Consider the following 8490-nt stretch of genomic DNA (forward strand, 5'->3'; position numbering starts at 1 on the left):
TTCCAGATCCAGATGGCAGCACAGCTGCATTTCCCCAGCGTGGGCGTGGGGCAGGTGTGCCTTCCGATTGCTCAGGCAGAACGTTGAAAAGACGTGGACTCCGGGGTCAAGACCTCACACACGTGACCATTTTCACTCCCTCGAGGACATTTGGAAGTGACCGGCGTTTTGCACTGCAGCTGTGCGGTGTGAAAACCCCTCAGGGCTGCACCAGGGCTGGGGCCTGCCTGCGTTCCTGCTCGGGTCTCGCCACATCAGTGCACACATCGGCTCGATGAAGACCCTGTGAAGACCCCGTGATCATCAGACTATGAGGAAAGCAGCTACAGCCTCAGGGACCCTTGGAGACCCACAGGCCGAGACCTGAGAGCCACTGCCTGAGTGCTGGAGCGTGCACACAGGTGACCTGAGCGAGCCTCGTCTGTCCTTGCCCGGGACCCGGAGCTGGCTCCCTGGCGATCGGTGGACACACGGGCGCCATCACACAGAGGGACCCTCCATGCCACTGGGTGGTGTCATCACAGCACGTGGGAACCATGCCCCCAAGAGGACCCGGAGGGACCCCCTGCTGCCTTGTAGGCACTGGGGATAGTCAGGTGGAAAGCAGACACACATCTGTGTCTTTACAGGGTTTCGAGTTGAGGGTGGAGCTAGATCAACAATAAACACATGAGTATCCAGTATAAGAGACGTGCTTTCCAGGGAAAGAAGGCTGTAGGGGGATCGGAGCCGTGGGGAGAGGGAGAAGGCCTCCCCACAATGTCACGTGAGCAGATGGAGTGGGAGGGGCGCCCCTCACCTGGGCGCTGGGAGCTGCACTGTCTAGGCGGGAGCCGGCTCTGAGGGCGAGGTGGGCCCGGACAGGAACACCAGGCTTTCTGCTGGCACAAGAGAGTCCCGGAGCAGGGAGGGTCAGGCGTGGTGTGGAGCCCGGGAGGTGGGTGAGAGGTGCTCAGGAGGCATCCTGGCCTGGGGGAGGATACAGTGGTCGGACTGGCGCAGGCCTTGGCTGTTGCCTGGGCGTGGGGAAACACCGGAACCTGTGTGCTGGCTCTGCGCTCACCGTCATCTCCAGGACTCAGAACACGCGAGAGGCGCACGTGGCGGAGTGTGTGGGGGAAGGTGCTGCCTGCGGTTTCAGCCCAAGTTCATCTCCACTGGGCCTGGTGGGAGAGGGCGCCCTACACCTAGAACACAAGCATCTTACACTAGAAAAAGCCAGTTGGAAGCCCCTGGGACCGCCCTGCCTTCCAAAATAGAAGCCGAGAGCTGACACATCTGTGGGGGACGCGGCCAGCCAAGCTGTGAACACTGTGCACGTGTGGATTCCTGGCACATCTGTGGCTTGTGCAGGGACCACCATAAGCTCCCCTCCGCTCAGGGAAGTGGGACCCCTGCACAGCCCCTGCCCAGCACGCAGTGGTCCGCCTGGCGCCTTTCGCTGCCCTCTGTTTATCTCTGCCTTGCCAGGCACGAGCTCAGCTTCACTGCTTTCCGTCAAGGCTAATCCGCTCTCCTGCTCTGCACCACCAAGTCCAGACCTCAAACGCCTTGTCCCCCACGAATGTCATATTTACCCCCAGAGGACCTAGGGGGTAAAATTACCCCCTAGAAGACTTAGAGGACAGGAGGGAGCAGGTACACTGGGTAGCGTGGTAAAACCCACACGTCCCTCAGGTCTGCCCTCCCCAGTGGGGCCAAGTGCCCACACCTTGCACTCCCTCAGAAAGGCTGTGGCATTTGGGGAACGCCTTCGGGTCTGGAGCTACACGTAGGCCGCATTTGGATGTTTTCCCTGGTCCTTTTTCCAGGCAGCCCACAGGCTACAGCTGAGGGTGCGCCCGGGGTGAGAGGAGAATCTGCGGGGCTCTGGGCTGCCCTTGCGGCGTGAGCCGTGCGTTCCTGCTGCCGGGCGTGCTGGGCAGAGGCATGTCTGGGGTCTTGGACAGTTCTTCCCTGGAGGTCACGGAGGAGGCCCTGTGGCTGTGGGACTAAGCCACACCAGCATTGGGAAGTTCTCCTTTGTAAACAGTTTTTAGGGTGTGCCCCTCTCAGCCTGAGTCCGACCTCACAGAGACTCCGCCAGCTGCTGCTCACTCTCATGACCCCCTTCAGCTCACGCCAGCCCGCCTGGTCTGCTGCTAAGAACCAGCGCTGGCACAGTGTGCATCTCTCCCCTGCCCAGCCTTTTCTCGCACAAGTACGTGCTGCTGTGAGCCTTGCCATTTTCGCCAATATACCTGCATTAAAAAGGTTTGCTTCTTGTTAATGCTGGCAGAATGCCCTCCTCCTCTTGAACGGGAGAATCGGATTCCAGTGTGCGGAGGCTCGGCCGTCTCATGGGCCCCTTACTGATGGGGGATTGTTCCAGGCTTTCTCTGCAATAAACCGTGGTGCAGCGGGTGTCTCGATGTGTACTTGTGTACACCAGCAAGTTTTGAAGAATGAGACAAAACACTTATTAACTCTAGGGGAAACGAAAGGTCGTAAGGAAAGGGAAAGTCGTGCTACAAATGGCTCACACGTGAGGTCGGGTTGAGATTTACTTTTTTCCACACAGATATCCTGTTGTTACAGCACCGTTTGTAGAAGAGGGTGCCATGTCGCTATGGAATGGCTGTGGACTCTTTCTTGAAGATGAATGGCCTGTGGATGTGTCGGGCCCACTCTGGAGTCTGCATTCTGTCCGTCGATAATGATGTCTGTCCTCACGTCAGTACACACTGTCCTGATTACTGTACGTCTTGAAACCTGGTCTAATAAATCTTTCAACTGTATTATTCTTCTTAGAAAGTGGATATTTTTTAAGTCTTTAGCATGTCCTCATATTCTTTTTTGTTGTGGTAAAATACACTCAATATACAATTTACCATTTTAATTATTTTATGTATTTATTTTATTTTGTTTTATTTTTGAGATGGAGTTTCACTCTCGTTGCCCAGGCTGGAGTGCAAAGGCAAGATCTTGGCTCACTGCAACCTCCGCCCCCCGGGTTCAAGCCATTCTCCTGCCTCAGCCTCCCGAGTAGCTGGGATTACAGGTGTGCGCCACCGCACCTGGATAATTTCTGGATTTTTAGTAGAGACAGGGTTTCACCATGTTAGCCAGGCTGGTCTTGAACTCCTGACCTCAAGTGATCTGCTCGCTTTGGCCTCCCAAAGTGCTGGGATTACAGGCGGGAGCCACTGCGCCTGGCCCATTTTAATGATTTAGAAGAGAGCAGTTCAGTGGCATCCAGTACATTCACATCATTTGCATCCATCACCACCGTCCCTCCACAGAATTCTCATTTTGTCAAATGGAAACTCTGTCCCTCTTAAACACAAAGTCCCATTATCTCCCCACCTCCCCAGCCCCGGGCACCCATCGTTCTTTCTGTCTCTGTGCATTTGACTACTCTAGGGACCTCATATAAGTGGAATCACACAACATTTGTCCTTTTGTGCTGCTTATTTCACTCAGCATAATGTCCCACCCACGCTGTCACGTGTCAGAGTTTCCTTCCTTCTCAAGGCTGAGTAATATTCCACTGTCTTCCACCATGTTTTGTTTATCCGTTCTTTTTTTCTTTTTTCTTTTTCTTTTTTTTTTTTTTTTTGAGACAAGGTTTCACTCTGTCACCCAGACTGGCACTGCCTCGACCTCCCGGCTTAGGTGGTCCTCCCACCTCGGCCTGCTCAGTAGCTGAGACTACAGGGGCTCGCCACTGCATTCGGTTAATTTTTGTATTTTTTGTAGAGAAGGGGTTTCACCATGTTGCCCAGGCTTGTCTGGAACTCTTGGGCTCAAGTGATCGGCCCACTTTAGCCTCCCGAAGTGCTGGGATCACAGGTGTGAGACACCGTGCCTGGCCTTGATTCATGTTTTGAAGCACACTGGGGTTGCCGCGCCTTTGAGCTAATGTACGTAGTGCTGTTGTGAACATGGGCTGTGTGCGAATGTCTCTTAGAGACCCTACGTCCAGTGCTTGTGGGAATACCTGGATGTGGAATTACTGGGTTGTATGGTAAATCTACATTTAACTTCTTGACGAATCAGCAGCAAATATTTTTGTACTATTCCTACATACAGAATTTCTGGATCAAAGGAGGATGCATTTAGATTTTTAATAGATGTTGTCAAAATACCTCCTCGAGATGCTATTTAAATAATTTAAGATCCTAAAAAAGACAAAAATGTCCCCATTCATGTTATGAACCAACCAGAGCCTTACTACCAAAACCCGATTTTTTAAACATACAAAACAGCCCAGACATGGTGGCTCACACGTGAAATCCGAGCACTTTGGGAGACCGAGGTAGTGAATCGCTTGAGCCCAGGAGTTCGAGACCAGCCTGGGCAACACAGCAAGACCCATCTCTACAAAACATGCAAAAAATTAGCCAGGCGTGGTGGCACATGCCTGTAGTCCCAGCTACTCTGGAGGCTGAGGTGGGAGGATCACCAGAGCTTGGGATGTCAGGGCTGTGGTGAGCTGAGATTGTGTCCCTGCACTCCAGCCTAGGTGACAGAGCAAGACATTTTCTCAACAAAACAAAACAAAAACAAAAACAGAAAAGGAGATTTGCCATGTTCTTGTGTGGGAGGATAAGAAGGAAATGCCAAGCTCCTGAGGCAGGATGTAAACGTAACTCCAAGTAGAGCCTGGCACATCTGAACAATTGACATTTAATGATGGGAGCTGAGTGATGAGAATGCAGGGACACAGAGGAGAGCAACACACACCAGGGCTGTCGGAGGAGAGGCTGGGAGGGGAGAGGATCAGAAAAACAAGTAGTGGGTCCTTGGCTTGACTTAAAAGGCTGAACCTAAAAAGAAAAGTAGGATAAAATGACTTTAAGCTTCTTGTGGAAGAAAATAAAGGAAAAGAGGGATAGCAGCCCCAGGGCTGGTTCACTAGGGAGAGAAACTTGTGTCAGCTCCCAGCACTCTAAACCACGTGGCGCTGCCACAGAACAAACAGTGTGGGGCACGCACGGCCACACAGGGACAGCCCAGCTCGCCACGAGGGTCACCCTCTTGTCTAGCGGTGCGTAGGTGTGCTGGTGCAAAAAATAAGGACCTGTATAACCTCATACATGGCTTTCCATATGGGCTCTTTATTCGAAGTTGGTGTCAGGTGGATTAAAGACTCATGTAAAAAATGGAGATCTAGGCCAGGCACGGTGGCTCATGCCTGTAATCCCAGCACTTCTGGAGGCTGAGGTGGACGGATCACCTGAGGTCAGGAGTTCGAGACCAGCCTGGCCAACATGGTGAAGCCCCCACTCTACTAAAAATACAAAAATTAGCTATCTGGGTGTGGTGGTGCACACCTGTAATCCCAGCTACTCAGGAGACTGAGACAGGAGAATCACTTGAACCCAGGAGGCAGAGGTTGCAGTGAGCCGAGATCCCGCCGCTGCACTCCAGCCTGGGTGACAAGAGTGAGACTCCATCTCGGGGAAAAAAAAAAGAAAGGTGAGTCAGCTGCCATAGGTGGTAACAACACTCGAGCAGCATGCAGGCTGGACAATGGTTGTCTGTGGGCCAGCGTTTGAATGGGGCAGGAGGTGTGCAGCTCCAGTGTCCTGGGAGGAGGGGCCTCCATCCCCACCCGAGAGCCAGGCAGCGCCTCACCTTCCAGGGCACCCCTTCCTCACCACCCCTTGCCCAGCCCTCCTTCCAGGGTCCTTTGCTCTTCCTTCTCAAAGCAGTTGCTGCCTCTGAGTGTCCAAGGCCAATTTCTGACACTACATTCTGGAGTGTTCCACTGACACCGTCTGCCAGGATCCACACTTCCCAGAATCCCCACCCTGCGTGCTTCTAGGGCAGACACATGGGATGAGAGGTGAGGCAGCGGGGATTTGGGAGGCGGGAGGTCAGGGCCATGGTTGGCGAGAGGCCACTGACGGTCAGGAGCAGCAGGACGGGGACACAGGCATCCGGCGGGTGCCGGTTTGTTGGCTCCTCCTGCGGTGTGCAGCCTCCTTCCCGCCGGGCCCTGCTGACCAGCCCTGACCTCAGGCCGGCCCGTCAGTGCACAGTGCACGGTGCACAGAGGCCGGCAGCCAGGGCAGCCAGCCGCAGGGGTCCAGCGATCTTATCTAGGAGCCTGCGGGGTCCCATGAGACAAGTGAGATACCTGAGGAAGTTCCTGCCAAATCTGGCAAACTGCCTTAAAGGGGCAGGCAGGTGGGCTTTTCCCTTCCATATTGCTTCTTGCACAAACAGACGAGGTGGAGGAGATGTCTGGCTCTCCAGCGGCCTTCTAGGGCCCTGAGGCAGTCCTGAGGGTGGCCGACCAGAGGTGGCCACTCCAGAGGTGGCCGACCTGGGCCTGAGGGCACTGTGGGCTGTCACCTGGGCCTGGCTGCTTCTGTGGGAGAGAGAAATAAAATTCCCAACCATACCAGTGTTATTTCCACATTTGCAGCCAAATGCAATTTTTAAGAGGGAGTTTAGTGCCCAAAAGGGGAGGGAGTGTTGAAAACGACAGGTTCAACGCCCGCAGCATGGCGTTGGCTCCACGAGGCTGCTGAAGGGGGTGTGGAGAGAGGTAAGGTTCCACCCGCTGCAGGCTGGAAAGCTGATGTGGTGGGAAACGTGTGGTCACACTGTCACCTGGGCCTCCTGAGCCTGCCCTCCTGGGACCACCCACCGGCCGGGAGGGCAGGAGCTGCCGCTGGGCTGGGGAGCGCTCTCTGCCTGTGGCCTGCCATGGAAGCCGGTGTGATTTCGAGCTCTGCAGGGCTGTCCCCAGGCTTCAGGCATTGCAGGAGGGTCCAGTCCTAGGCACACACCATTGTCACTTCACCAGGCTCCGTGCGGCCCCAGCTCTGGGGACTGTCCAGTCCCTGGACTCTGTAGACACAGAGTCAAATCTGACCCTATCCTGCCTTCAAGCCAGTGTAGATCAGGCCTGGGTGCACTGGGCCTGTGGGGGAGGGGTCGTGGGTTGGCCCTCAAGGAGGGGAAGATGGGGGCGGCAGGCAGGGGTGGCGTTGTGGAGATCCATGAGGAGGGCAGGGCAGCCTGGGAGCGTTGGTTGTAGATCCTGGCTGCAGGGGCGAGTAGGAGGAGGACCCCGAGGAGGGGAGGGTGGGGCTCACGTCCTAGTCAGACCTAGACTGGCTCTGCAAGGTGGTGGGGTGAGGTCAGGACCCCCCGTGGCAGGGCCGCCCAGGGGGACGCAGGGTCCCAGGCTGTGGCGCACGTACCCCATGCCCCATGCCTGCACAGGGTCTCCAAGTCGGGAGGAAGGAGGCCAGTAGTGGAGTCAGGCACTGGGCTGTGCTGGCTCCGCCCTGCCACGCAGGGTTGTTAGGGGCTGGCTCCGTCCTACTGCTCGGGGCCCAGGGTCTGGGGCTCTGTCCTCTGCGAGCACAGAGGACCCTAACCCTAACCCTAAGGGACGTGGTGGAGGGGAAGCGCAGGGGCAGCGGATTCCTCCTGCTCCTCCTCCTGCAGGCACCTCCCCTCCACCCCACAGAGGGCTTCTGCCAGCTTCTAGAACTTTCCCCACAGTACTGCACTGACCACGTGTTCCTTAGTCCCCAGCAGGGTTAGATTCCTGACTTATTCCCTTGTTTAATCCTCAGTATAGGGTGGGGTGGGGGCTCTGGAGCGCGGCCTCCCCCGACAGCCCACCTGCTCCCTGCCGGGCCCCGGCGCAGAGGCCCTAGTCACGCTTGGATTCAACCACGGGCCTGACCCCCCACCTCCCTCATTTTCCAAAACGCCTTTGTCTTTTCCTTTTCAAAGAACTTTCAAGAGACTTTCCAAGTTTTGTTCGGGAACAGTGTGGCTCCCCAGGGTGCCAGCTGGCATCTTGTGCAATTATCATTAAATTACAGGGACAATTTTAATTTCACAATAATTAGAAATATCAACTGCCGCTCAGCCTTCGAAACTAATGGAATTTTAATGGGCAGCTGCTTAGGTTACAGCTAAGAATAGCAACGTTCCACCAAGCGGCTGCAGCCAGGGCCCTGAGTGGGCGCCAGCCTCCGTGTGGGAGCTGTGCCCAGGGAGCAGGGGCACCTGGTGGGGGCCGTGAAAGGCAGGCCCTGTGTGAACCCTCCATAGCTGCCCTGTAAGGGAGAAAATGGGACTGTCTTGGTCAGGTGGAGGAGACCTGCGTCCTGGACTTTCGACCCCAAGGTCAGCGCATTCCCCCTGCAATATAGCCCCAGGTCCTCCTGTCCCACAGCCACAGCCTCAGGGCTTGGAGCTGAGCCTGCGACCTCAGATGGTGCCCTCTGGGGAGCCCACCCACTCTGGGCCTTGGCAGCCTGGGCTGACCAAGACCTTACACTCTGAGCAAATCTGCAAGCCTGGGGAGCTCCAGGCCCTCAGAAGGAAGGCGCCCTCACTCCTTCCTCTTGTTCTTAAAATTACAAGGCCCAGAAACAGTCCAAGGCCTGGAAACAGTCATTTCCCATGTTCTGTCCAGTTTTCCAGTCATTTGAAGCAGGGACTGGGGAGGGGTGAGTCCAGAGCTTGTGACTC

This window comes from Macaca fascicularis, chromosome 5 (genome assembly GCF_037993035.2).
Source record: "Macaca fascicularis isolate 582-1 chromosome 5, T2T-MFA8v1.1".
Lineage (NCBI taxonomy): Eukaryota > Metazoa > Chordata > Mammalia > Primates > Cercopithecidae > Macaca > Macaca fascicularis.